General features: G+C 49.3%; 1 pseudogene; it reads right to left on the reverse strand.

The window, feature by feature from the left end:
* Window positions 1-528: 528 nt before the first annotated feature.
* On the reverse strand, window positions 529-10449 carry LOC123049758 (subtilisin-like protease 4; annotated as a pseudogene).
* Window positions 10450-13438: the final 2989 nt, after the last annotated feature.

Below are 13438 nucleotides of genomic sequence, written 5' to 3' on the forward strand. Positions count from 1 at the left end.
TCCAGTTGCGAGTCGAGGGTGAACTTGTAACCGAGGCAAAATAAAGGGTGAACCGGTTGCAAGTCTAGGGTGGGCTTGCAACTGATGTAGAACAAAAAAGTCGGGCCCACTTGCTAGTCGATGGTGGACATGCAAGGAAAAAACTTCGGGCCTATTGTGAGTTGAGGATGAACTTGCAACTATGACAAAAAAAAGGTCGAGAAAGAAAAGGTAGGGCCTATCTCCCTTCATTCTTGATCGTTGCAATAGGGGGCAAACGAAGACCGCTTTTAAGCTGCATACACGAGAGAAGACCCCTTAATTATCATTTAGTTACAGGAGCGGGGATGAATGGTAGTAGCGTATGTGATACTAACCAAATCATGTTCACTTGCAGGCCATCAACTCACTTCCTCCACATAGCCGTTTCCTTAGGCAACTGAATTATTGGAAATTAAGTCGAGACAAACTAACAATGAGCAAGTTGTGCGAAAAACATAAACGTAATTGAGCCATGTCGACCTATCATGTGAGAAATCAAGTCTGTGATCAAGCAATGGTGACGGAGATTGGGCTCCGCACAGTATGCTTTTGGGATACCCACCGTAGAGCACCCTGCACCACCGTTGCACCACTCTGCCTCGGCCACATGTATACCAAAAAGATCACCTCTTGGTTTGCTTCCATGAACTCCAGCGCCCTCGGATATACGTCCACGCTTACCGCACTGCTCGGCATGTCGATCGCCGCATAGTACACCGAAGGCACCTCCCCAACGTTCTTCACCTTGCGCCTCACGACTACCAGCGCTGTCGAATTCCAGGTCGCCGGAAAAGCGACCGAGATCGACGGGTAATTCAACAGGTCGCTGATCACCAAGGTGGTCAAGCAGTCGATCGGCCGGCGCGCGATCACCGTGACCTGCTGGCTCGTGTACATGCTATAGAGGTAGCCGATGTAATCCTCGGGGGTGATGTCGTAGACCAGGCCAGGGTCAGCGGCCTTGATTGGATTGACGTGTCCGGCGCCAGTGGCGAAGAAGTTGGCCGCCACACGCTGCTCGTTGAGTATGGGATTGCCGGAGCGGTCGGTGATGTCGGCCGTCGTCATCATGGCTGACTTGATCGCCGCTGGTGACCAGTCCGGGTGCTTGCTCTTGATCAGCGCCACAATGCCGGCGAGGTGCGGTGTCGACATGCACGTACCCGAGATGATGTTGAAGGTCGGTCCGGAGGGAACTGGTGCCGACGGCGGCCCGACCTGAAACGGCCATGCGGCGAGCATGTTCACCCCGGGCCCCGTGATGTCGGGCTTCAGAATGCCAGGGCCCTGGCGGCTAGGCCCACGAGATGAGAAGAAAACGATCGAGGGAGAGCAGGTGACGGGCCCAACATTGTGCCCTTGAAGCCGATAGTCGCCACTGGGAGCTGTCCTCCCAGGTAAGATTTGATGGCTACACCCGTGAGGTAGTCGACGCTCGACGCCGGTAGGACGTTCTTGTCAACAGCACTACAGATGAGGCAACGACAAGTCGACAACACCTGATGCGCTATAGGGCAAACCGACAAGAGAGCAACAGGCCAGGCCCAAGAGAAGCACTCAGGCTCCAGCTCGTCTACGCGGCCCAGAATGGGCCTGCTAGCCAGGCACTACTTAACTGTACCAGTGGCACTGTAACGGGTGGTGGTGGCGGCTTCAGCCGAGATTGGATAGGATAGCGTGTGGGTTGGCTAGTCCGTTCTGTCCTGCTTCCTCCCCCCCCCCATTCGAATTCTCCTGTAATATTGAGTCTGAGCATATGAGCTAAGATAGATCGATTGGAGTGATTCGCAACTTACAACTGGCATCAGAGCTTCGATCCTGGTGCAACAAGTTCCGCTCCATCATCCCCACGTGACGAGATTCGCGGCGCGCCGACGCCGCGAAGTCATGGAGAGCATGTCGCCGGCAACGAAGGCGGTGTACGAGTTCCTCAAGGCCGACCTGGCGGAGTCCCTCGACGTACGCTTCAAGCGCCAAGAGGAGGAGGCGGCCAAGTCGATGCGGTCCATCGTGGGCGATCTGACGACGCGCATCGACGACCTCAAGCTGTCGATTGGCGTCGACATGGACGAGCTTCGCGCCGGGCTGGAACGGCCATCCTCCGTCTCCATTTCACACACACGAGGTCGACCGCCGGCAAGCCAAATCACGACCGCCAACGGTGACGCCGTACCTGAGGGCAGTCGGTCTGCTCCAGCGGCCAAGGGGAAGGATCACGCTCCGTACATTCCACCACCAGCCAGAGGTACGAAAACTGACCACAGTTCAATATTCAGTTCACGGCTGGCTGAATTACACCGAGAGAATACTGACACCTATGGATTTGCATCGCGCATCGACTTGCCCCGTTTTGATGGCACCAATCCGAGGCTCTGGCAATCGAGATGCGAAGATTATTTCGGCATGTGTGGCACGCCAAAGCATCTCTGGGTCCAATTTGCCTCTACACTGTTCGAAGGTGCAGCAGCGCGTTGGTTGGAATCGGTTCAGAGAAGAGCACCAAATGCATCCTGGGAAGAATTCTGCAGACTGCTACAGTGCCATTTCGGTCGAAATCAGCATGAGGCGCTGGTTCAGAAATTCCACAGCATAATTCAGACAGGTTCAGTGGAAGATTATGTGGAGCAGTTCGCCGAACTGTATGATCAGCTATCCGCATATGAAGCTGTTCCAGGGTCAGTGCATTATGTTACTAAGTTCATCGATGGACTGAACCCGACTGTCAGACTGCTGGTGGCATTACAGCAACCGTCAGATCTGGACGCAGCCTATGAACTGGCGCTCTTGCATGAGTCACTGACAAATTCTGTTCCTCAACAAGGTCACTCTGTCAAGCGGCAACAATATACACAGGCAGTCACTTCGACCAAGCCAGCTACGACCAAAACTGCTGAAGATAGGCGAACTAATTCAGATGTTCAGCATCAGAAGCTGGGAGAGGACAAATGGGAAGCACTGAGATCTTACCGCAAGGCCACGGGCTTGTGTTTCATGTGCGGAGAGAAATGGAGCAGAGACCACCAATGTAAATAGACAGTGTCACTGCATGTGGTACAGGAAATGGTTGAACTTTTTCAGTGGACATCAGCAGAAGAATTACTTACTGATGAGGATGAAGAAGTGAATCTTATGGCTATATCAGAGGCAGCTGAAGGGAAATCAGCCCACCGCAAGGCTTTTCAGTTAAGTGTTGTTATTCAAGGGCAACAGAGAACATTTTTAGTGGATTCAAGCAGTACCCATTCTTTTGTAGATACAAATTCAGCAAGCACATTGGCAGGAGTGCAGAAGTGTACAACAATGAAAGTAAAGGTTGCTAATGGAGGAATTATGAGTTGTGACAGCTATGTACCAAGCTGCCAGTGGTCAGTGCAAGGTGTTCAGTTTGAGCATGACCTGAGAGTACTGCCTCTCAGCTGCTATGATGGAATTCTGGGTATGGACTGGTTAGCTAAGCATAGTCCAATGACTGTAGACTGGGAGCAACGGTGGATGTCCTTCCCCTTGCATGGACAGTCAGTAACAATTCAAGGGGCAGCACCTGTTGAGTTTGCTTATACCATCATAGAACTGTCTGTGGTGACTGATGAGAATGCTCCTGCTCTTATACCAGAAATTCAGGAACTTATTGAGGAATATAAAGATGTGTTTGCTGTTCCTGTTGGTTTACCTCCTGAAAGAGCTTGTGATCATGCCATTCCCCTTATACCTGGTGCTAGACCATTTTCTCACAGGCCCTACAGGCTGGCCCCATAACTGAAGGATGAGGTAGAGAAGCAAATTCAGGAGATGTTGGATTCTGCTGTTATTAGGAGGAGTAACAGTCCCTTTTCTTCACCTATCCTATTGGTCAAGAAGAAAGATCATACTTGGAGAATGGTAGTGGACTATAGGCATCTAAATGCACTTACAGTCAAGGGAAATTATCCTATGCCTATGATAGATGAGCTCCTGGATGAATTACATGGTGCTCAATGGTTTACAAAACTGGATCTCAGGGCTGGTTATCATCAAATTAGATTAGCTCCTGGAGAGGAATACAAGACAGCATTTCAAACCCACCATGGGCACTTTGAGTTCCTGGTTGTTGGTTTTGGTTTGACAGGGGCACCTAACACTTTCCAAGGTGCCATCAATGTTTCCCTGTCACAAGAACCTGAGATGCTGAGAACTTTTGTGATGGCCTTCTTTGATGATATTCTGATTTTCAGTAAAACACTGAGCAGCACTTGGATCATGTTAGAAGGGTGTTGGAAGTACTCAGCAAGGACACGTGGTATGTGAAATTTTCCAAATGTGAGTTTGCCTCTCAAAGGTTGTTGTATCTGGGTCACATTATCAGCAAAGATGGTGTTTCCACCAACCCTGAGAAGGTTAGCACCATTGAACAATGGCCCACACCAGTATCAGTAAAGGAAGTGAGAAGTTTTCTTGGGCTGGCTGGCTATTACAGGAAATTTATTCATCACTTTGGGGTTATTGCTAAACCAATGACTAATCTCCTACGCAAAGGCAGTGTGTTTGTTTGGACTAGCATAGAGGACACAGCTTTCCAAACACCGAAACAGGCTTTGGTTACTGCTCCTGTGTTGGCTCTTCCAAACTTTCAGAAAACTTTCACTATTGAAACTGATGCTAGTGATTGTGGTATTGGGGCTGTACTAACACAAGATGGGCACCCCTGGCCTTTGTCAGCAAGGCTTTGGGACCCAAAAATCAGACACTTTCAGTATACGAAAAGGAATTACTGGCAATTCTTTTAGCGGTGGAACAGTGGCGTTCTTATCTGCAACTGAAGGAATTCATCATTATCACTGATCAAAAAGCTTTGGTTAGTTTAACAGAACAGTGTTTGCACACAGCTTGGCAACAAAAGCTCTCACCAAGTTATGGGGCCTGGACTATAAGATTGTGTACAGAAAGGGGACAGATAACAGAGTTGCAGATGCCTTGTCCAGAAGACCACATGAACCTGGTGCCTGTTATACAATTTCTGAAGTACAACCGGCATGGCTGCAAGAAATCATGAACAGTTACTACTCTGATCCTAGTGCAACAGCTATTCTGCAGAAACTAGCCGTGGATCCAAAGGCAGATCCTAAGTTCACTTTACATGGAGGCTTGCTCCGTTTCAAGAAACGCATTTGGATTGGCTCAGATGAAAAGTTGCAACACAAGATCATCGACAGTTTGCATGCCAGTTCAGCAGGTGGACACTCTGGGTTCCCAGTAACTTACCGCAGGATTTCACAGCTGTTCCAGTGGAAGAATATGAAGAAAATGATCAAACAGGTTCTACAGCAGTGTCAGGTTTGTCAACTCGCTAAGCCTGATCGTGTTCCTTACCCTGGTCTACTGCAACCGTTGCCAGTGCCTTCACAGCCATGGGAAATGATGACAATGGACTTCATCGAAGGTTTACCAGTTTCAAGACACTATAATTGCATACTGGTGGTCATTGACAAGCTGACCAAATATGGTCATTTCATTGCGCTCAAACATCCCTACACAGCTGCCACAGTTGCTGAATCCTTCCTGGATCGCGTGTATCGCCTTCATGGCCTTCCTGTCTCATTGGTGTCGGACAGAGATCCTATTTTCACCAGCATTTTCTGGAAAGAAGTGTGTAACAGAACTGGCATTAAACTTCGCATGAGCTCAGGTCAACACCCGCAGACTGACGGACAAACCGAGCATGTCAATCAGCAGGTGGAAGGGTATCTCCGATGTTTCATCAGTGCCCACCCAAATCGTTGGTCCAGCTGGCTGCCTCTGTGTGAACTCTGGTATAACACAAACTGGCATTCATCAACAGGCTGTACTCCTTTCGAGCTGGTATATGGGCACTCCCCTCGTTACTTTGGCATTTCACCCATTGATGCCGTTGGAAATTCTGATGTCCAACATTGGTTGAATGAGCGACATGTTGTCATGGAATCAGTCAAGCAACATTCTCTGCGGGCGCAACAACGAATGAAGGCTCAAGCTGACAAGCATAGGACAGAGAGATCCTTTGAGGTCGGGGAGTCAGTTTTTCTGAAAATGCAGCCTTATATTCAGTCTTCCATTGCTCCGCGAGCAAACCATAAGCTGGTTTTCAAATATTTCGGGCCCTTCAAGATCACGGCTAAGGTTGGGGCAGTAGCGTACCGACTGGCACTTCCGGGAAACAGTAGGGTGCACCCAGTCTTCCATGTGTCTCTCCTCAAGCGCCAGGTCGGGTCTGATCAGCAGGTATGTCAGTCACTTCCTTCGTCAGCAACTCACCTGCAGATTCCGGTTCGTTTCCTCGATCGTCGCCTGACACCAAGAGGAGACAAGATGATCGCTCAAGTTCTGGTCAAATGGAGCCATTCCCCAGCGTCGATGTCGACCTGGGAAGACCACGCGATGCTCAAGCAACAGTTCCCTCATGCTCCGGCTTGGGGGCAAGCCATTTCTTCTCCAGGGGGGATTGTCAGCAGCACTACAGATGAGGCAACGACAACACCTGATGCGCTATAGGGCGAACCGGCAAGAGAGCAACAGGCCAGGCCCAAGAGAAGCAGTCAGGCTCCAGCTCGTCTACGCGGCCCAGAATGGGCTCGCTAGCCAGGCACTACTTAACTGTACCAGTGGCACTGTAACGGGTGGTGGTGGCGGCTTCGGCCGAGATTGGATAGGATAGCGTGTGGGTTGGCTAGTCTGTTCTGTCCTCCTTCCTCCCCCCAATTCGAATTCTCCTGTAATATTGAGATCTGAGCATATGAGCTAAGATAGATCGATTGGAGTGATTCGCAGCTTACAGTTCTCTTGGGCTAACGTGTCTTAGTCTTGGGCAAACTGGTTCGCCAAGATCATGCCGATGCCGCCGGCACTCAGCACCACCTGACATTGGTTCATCGCCAAGATGTTTCTCGTGAGTTCACAGAGCACTATCTTGCCCTTGACGTCGACGCCGTCCCGCGAGCCGTTCCCACAGAACTCGGCGAGCGGCTTCCCGCTCGCGCCGGCAGACACCAATGGGTAGAAGGCATCGGGCTCACCGGCGTTTGGCTGGTAGAGTGACTCGCCGTGAAAATACGCGCCATTCGCCAGCTACACGATCGAACGGATGGAGCGGTCCATGGTACTCGCGGCGACGGTGAGCATCCATGGAGCCTTGTTTTTCACGGTGCTCTCTCCGGGGCCGGAGTTGCCAGCAGCAATGCTCACAAAAATGCCCTTCTCGATCGCGCCGAACGTCCTGATGGCGATAGGATCTTGGTCAAAGGGTACCGACGGCCCGCCGAGAGACATGGAGATGACGTTGCAGCTGTCGCCCACGGTGGCGTCAACACCGGCCAGTATGTCGGACGCCTCGCACCCTCCGTTAAGATCGCACACCTTGTACATGGCGATGTGCGCGCGTGCCGCCATCCCGGAGGCGATGCCCGACGCATGGCCGAGCATGTTAGCGCCCGGCACGACCGCTCCCGCCATGGTGCTCGCGGTGTAAGTGTCGTGCCCAAAGTCATCGACCGGCAGCACCCGCGCGTCAGTCCCGTTCGGGCCGTTGAGTGTGGCGACGAAGTTGCGCGCGCCGATGAGCTTGTTGTTGCACGAGGTGCAGTTGAAGTTGCAGCGCCCCTTCCACTCGGCCGGTGGCGGTGGCATGCCGTCACGGGTGGTCGGGGAAGATGCCAGTGTCGATCACGCCCACGATGACGCCGGCGCCGAACTCCGACGTGTACCTCCGCCGCCCCTGCTCCACGTTCAGCCCAAGGTTTAGTACCTAAGGTCAAAGGGGCCGACTCTATCAAGCAATACCGGCCCATCACCCTCATTAATGTGCCATTCAAAATTTGCGCAAAGGCCTACACGATGAGGCTTGCCTCGGTGGCGCAACGCGTGATTGACCGTAGTCAGTCGGCGTTCGTCAAAGGATGCAACATCCTCGAAGGGCCGGTTGTGCTGCAAGAGATTATTCACGAGCTTAAACGGACCCGGCAGCCGGCTGTGCTCCTCAAGCAGAACTTTGAGAAAGCCTACGATCGAGTGAACTGGGAGTTCATTCGTGAGGTCCTTATTCAAAAGGGATCCGAGTCAGGTTTTGTCCACCGTATCATGCACCTGGTCTCGGGGGGTCAGACTGCGGTGTCAATAAACAGAGAGGTTGGGAACTTCTTCCGCAACAAGCGAGGCCTAAGGCAGGGAAACCCTACTTCTCCTCTGATTTTTAACTTTGTTGCGGACGCCCTCTCAACCATGGTGAACAAGGCTAAGGGTGCCGGTCACATCCGCGGGGTTGTCCCCACCTCATCCCCGGTGGGATCACGCACCACCATTACGTGGACGACACCATGTTGCTCTTTGAGCCGGATGACCATAGTGTAGCTTCGATTAAGCTCATCCCCCTAGCTTTCGAGATTATCTCCGGCCTTAAGATCAACTTTCTCAAGAGCGAGGTGACAGCCATTGGGATGGACACGCCCCTCGCTTCCCGTATTGCCAACTTGCTCAACTGCAAGCTTGGGAGCTTCCCGATTAAGTACTTGGGCCTCCCTATCTCAGATAAGCACATATCTGTTCTCGAGTGGGAAGCCTTGTATGGCAAGGTGGCGAACCGGGTTAGCCCCTGGTGTGGCAGATTTCTCTCTTCTGCCGCTAGGTTGATTCTGACTAACACTAGCCTTTCCTCCCTACCCATGTTTACCATGGGCATGTTCCTGCTGGCTGATGGCGTTCATGCCAAGCTTGACACTCCTCGATCCAAGTTCTTTTGGGAAGGAACTGGGTCTAAAAAGAAGTATCACTTAATCAAGTGGGCAGCGCTGTGTCGTCCTAAGAAATTTGGCGGCCTAGGGATCCTAAACTCCAAACTCGTGAATGTTGCGCTCCTCACTAAGTGGATTTGGAAACTCGCCCAGAATGAGCAGGGGCTTTGCGCGGACATCCTCCGAGCTAAATATTTTCCCGATGGGAATTTCCTCACCTCTAAGGCGAAAGGGTCGCCTTTTTGGAACGGGATTCAGGCCGTCAAGCCGGCCTTTGCGTTAGGTGCTAAGTTTTGCGTTAACAATGGCAACTCCACGAGATTTTGGCTCGACCATTGGCTCGGACCGGAACCGTTGTGGCGCAGCCACTATGCCATCTACCAACTAGCCACTAACATAGACATACTCGTGGCCGATGCGCTTAGAACCAGCCCGCCTGCTATCTCCTTCAAAAGACCTCTCCTAGACCATGAGCGGGCCTGTTGGGATGGGCTTCGTACTTCTTTAGATGGTGTGGCGCTTCGACTCGAGGCCAATACGGTGTCTTGGTCCCTCACAAGCTCCGGGAAGTTTTCGGTTAAGTCTATATACGCTAAGCTAACCGAGGGACCGACCCTAGACATAGCTAGGGGGCTATGGAAAGCGTCTATCCCCCTGAAAATGAAAGTTTTCATTCGGCAATTGTTTCGCGACCGCTTCCCATCCTCTAACAACATCGCTAAACGGAATGGGCCTTCCGATGGCACTTGCTCGTTGTGTGGTGAGCTCGAAGATGCAAACCACATCTTCTTCAAGTGCCACCTTGCTCGTTTTGCCCGGAGTGCGGTTAGAGATGCTTTTGGTCAAAATTGGAACCCGCTCTCGGCTACTGACCTCCGCGTTATTCTCTCGGCCCATAGGAGTGGGTACGGACGTGTTTTATGGCAATGCGTAGTGGCGCTTTTATGGGCTCTTTGGACTACTAGAAACAAAATGACCATCGAGCAAAAATTTCCTTCTCACCCTGCTGACATTATATTCAAATGCCACTTGTTCCTCCAGACTTGGACGCCGTTGGGGAAACGGCAGGACGCTGACCGGATGAAGGAGGCCATGGAGCGGATACGTTTGATCCAGATTGCTGCTCGTCACTAAGGCGCTGTGTTTCTACTTCGTTTTGGCTGGCTGCCTCTGTTCTGTAGTTCAGTTTCTTCTTATTCAGGTTTAGGCCGGTTGCATGTATCGTATTTAGGCTTCGGCCGTTAACTTCCTGCTGTTTATTTTCGCTTTATTTGCTGGATGCTGCCTGCTGAAGGGTTTTATATTAATTTAAAGACGGACGCTTTTTGAGTCTTCGTTCTAAACGAACATTCAGCCCAAGGAACTCGGGCATGTGCGTCGTCAGCGTCGTGTACGTCCGGTCAGGGGTCGCGCTGAGGAACCCGGGCATGGCGGACATCGCCACGAGCTCGCTCTGCGTCAGCCGGGCCGCGAATCCGCTGGCGACGTGGTGGTACGCGTGGACGAGCCGGCCATGGTCGGGGAGGAACGAGTGGTACCACGCCTTCCGGTCGTCCGCGGTGCCGAACACGCGGTTCTCCTCCGCTTGCACGTGGACGATGAACGTGCTGAGGTCGTCGCCGGTTGCCTCGGCGGCGATCGCGAGGAGAAGGAACGGGAGAAGGGAGAGCAGGGAGATCCTCATGCTTTCCATGGCTTTCTTGCTTGCTTGGGAATTCTGTTCGTGTGGCAGCATGGCCTTTTATACGACGAACTACTACGTGCTAGGCTCCTGTCACATTACGCCAGCTTTGTCCTGTCCAGGAATCGTTACGAACATGGCGGGCGGAGCTTTGTGCTGATTCTGGAGTTAATGCGATGCTGTGATTCCCGATTAACCAACGGAATGGAGGCATGGAGCGATGTTCGTAACCTTGTGGCCTCCGCCCGTGATGTTTACCTTCGGTCAAAACGAAGCATATATATGCATGTCTCTAGGAGGGTTAGAAACTTCAACGAAATTTCACGTATTTTGCTGGGGTCCAAAATATCTGTAACCCAGAAATTTCGAGGAAGTTTCAAACGGGCTCATGGGGGCACACCTCGCGTCAGGGGGAGCACAGATGAGCCGGCCGAGCCGCGCGGCAAGCAAAGGCCTGTTTTTTTTAAAAATTCTGTTTTTTGTTCTGTTTTTTGCTTTATTTTTGTACTTTTATTTATGTTTTAAAATATTCTCTCTCTCTCTCTCTCTCTCTCTATATATATATATATATATAAACATTCTTTGAAAAAAACATTTAAAAAAATTCAAAAAATATTTGAAAATTGTTAGATAAGTATTAGAAAATATTGAATGAGTATTTGAAAAATGTTGAACAAGTATTTGAAAATTTTAAATAAGTATTAAAAATATTGAACAAGTATTTGAAAAATCTTGAATAAGTATTTAAAAATATTGAATGAGTATATAAAAAATGTTGCATAAGTATTAAAAATGTTGAACTATTTAAAAAATATTGAAGAAGTATTAAAAAATGTAGAACAAGTATTTGAAAAATGTTGAACAAGTATTTAAAAATCTTAAATAAGTATTAAAATGTTGAACAAATATTTGAAATGTTGAATAAGTGCTCGGACAATGTTGAACGTGTGTACAGAAAATGTTGATCACTTATTAAAAAAATGTTTTTGACATATACGAAATGTAGAAACATAAGAAAACATAAGAAAAAAACGAAAGGAAAAACATAAAATAGAGAAAAATGAAAAAAAAACTGAAGACATGAAAAAACCCGGAGAAAGAAAAAGAAAACAAGGAGACGCGGGGGCGAGGTCGTGAGGATAATATAATTTGCATCGCAAAGCCAAGTCAATCAAAAGCATGGGAAAGGGGAGCCAGTTACCAGGAAGCGACCTGGAAGACGCAATCGTCGCCAAAGTTGGTCGGCTGCTCCACCCTCTCGGCCGGCTCCGGCTCGGACGACGGCGGCGAGTACACCACCAACGATGTCGATGAGCAGCCGCCCACCTCTCGCCCAAGTCCCAAATCGTAAGTTGCACGCGCACCCGCACGCTTAAGGATGAATTTCTCTTGCATATATAGAGCATGGGGGCACGACGGAGAGCCATGGATCAATGAGGCGGCGCAAGCCATACCCTCCATCCTTGGTTGGCTGGCAAATGGATATCCCTAGGCGCACATTCATTTTATTTTATTTTGTGAGGCGCACATTCAATTCATTTACATCTTCGTTTACATGAAAGGCAATTAACTGACACATGATACGTCGTTCAAGATACTACCCGCCCCTTCTTAATTGGAGTACCGAAGCATGGGACGGGTTGTTTGCATGCCCTCATGTTAATTGGGCACACTACCACTCATGCAAAGAAAGACACAAGTTCGACGGGCTGCTTGCATGCCTCATGTTAATTGGGCACACTACCACTCATGCAAAGAAAGACACAAGTTCGACGGGCTGCTTGCATGCCTCATGTTAATTGGGCACACTACCACGCATGCAAAGAAAGACACAAGTTCAACGGTTCAGCTGCTGCTTGGTCCGTATGGTCTAAGAATATTCAAATTCCTCTGTTTTTTACTTCCTCGGTCCCACAACCAACTAGGCCTTGTTTCTCTGAGAATGTAAGAAATAGACAAGGTGAATTACGCTCAATTGTTCTACCTCATGTTTCTAGTGATATGCTCAAGAGCCATCTCTTCTTTGCTATTGCCAGGCATGAACAGCCTATTTTCTCTCATTTTCACGGGAACCACAAGCAAGTGATTTCTCTTATTTAATCACAAGCATGCTACCTAGCTGGAGTTAGCAAGTAAATGGACCATAGGCATAGGCAGGTGACATCAAATGAACCCTCAAGCTGATTATCTAATCAACAAGACAAGGCCTTTATTTAAATCATCAAAAAGTAAACACTCGGTTTGATTGCATCTTCCAAAGACATAGTAATTTTGTTCAACCTATACATACATAGTCATTGGCTAACAAACAATCAAACAGAAGACGAGGGTAGCCGATCATCTCAATGATTGCATCTTCCAAAGACATAGTAATTTTGTCCAACCTATACATACATAGCCATTGGCTAACAAACAATCAAACAAAAGACGAGGGCATCCTTCAAGGAGTCCATCACCAAGGGTAAACCAAGATTACACGCATGCACAAGATTGCAACAAAGACTCATGAGTGTGAACAATTAAACTGGGATCCCCCCTACTCTTCCTCTACAACCCAACCCAGATTTATCCTCATCATCACACCGTGTAGAGCAAGCATCTTCAGCATGGCAACAACCTCCAGGTGGCCCTTGGCTTGGGCGTATCAAAGTTCCCTCCCTCTGCTTGGAACATCCATGCCTTTCAAGTTTTTTATTTTCTTTCCTATAGTAGTAATAATATCCAAATAACCAAGTTAGGTTTCTCTTACAACACAAGACAAGACAAAGAAAGATGCTAACAAAATAAGTGACAACAAAGAGGTTCTTCATATTGCACAGTAGTCTAACAAGGCTACCCCCCTAAGTTGCGGCAAGTAATAAAAATAATCTAGATAAACCAATCTCCAGTTAGAGAATTGCCAATTAATTTGCTCTCAAGTAAGCAATACCTAATAAACCAATGACAGGGTAGAAATAACTGCAACTTTGCTAAAACCAACATCAGATTGCTCAAAGATACA

This window comes from Triticum aestivum, chromosome 2D, assembly GCF_018294505.1.
Source record: "Triticum aestivum cultivar Chinese Spring chromosome 2D, IWGSC CS RefSeq v2.1, whole genome shotgun sequence".
Lineage (NCBI taxonomy): Eukaryota > Viridiplantae > Streptophyta > Magnoliopsida > Poales > Poaceae > Triticum > Triticum aestivum.